This window comes from Penaeus monodon, chromosome 19 (genome assembly GCF_015228065.2).
Source record: "Penaeus monodon isolate SGIC_2016 chromosome 19, NSTDA_Pmon_1, whole genome shotgun sequence".
Taxonomy (NCBI): Eukaryota; Metazoa; Arthropoda; class Malacostraca; order Decapoda; family Penaeidae; genus Penaeus; species Penaeus monodon.
The window spans coordinates 3,552,222-3,552,644 of NC_051404.1; the positions used below are offsets into that span (position 1 = coordinate 3,552,222).

The window sequence follows — 423 nt, forward strand, 5'->3', positions numbered from 1 at the left end:
GTCTATCTGTCTTCCCCATTCCATTGGTTACCTATCTGTCTGCCGGTTTCTCTTTCTGTTTATCTACGTATCTGCCTATTAGTCTATCTAATTGCTTGGCCTATTTGCCTCTCTCATTCTTTCTCATTCAACATCTTTTTATCTTTTTCTCTAAGTTTATCAAGATTCGCCTCACGATGTCTGATTTTCTTACTGCGTTCTTGTCCATGTTAAAATAATTCTTTTTAATCCGACTTATGTAAGGAAATGTATTACACCACTTCGCTTTTTTCACATAAGGTGCGTTTGTGTCTCCATATTTTCACTTGTTACTTGTTCCTTTCAATATTATCTTATTCTCGCTTTCGTCTCCTTCGTTTTCGTTCTTCAAGTGTTTCGTTTCTCTTGAGTCATTTACCTTAGAACTGGCTGCCTATTTTTACT

At 36.2% G+C, this 423-nt stretch overlaps 1 protein-coding gene across 1 annotated transcript in view; it reads right to left on the minus strand.

Annotated features, from left to right (window-relative positions):
- The window catches only part of LOC119584981 (solute carrier family 12 member 8-like), a 19,171-nt gene that overhangs the window by 17,835 nt on the left and 913 nt on the right, over nt 1-423 (minus strand). The gene's annotated exons all lie outside the window — the stretch shown is intronic.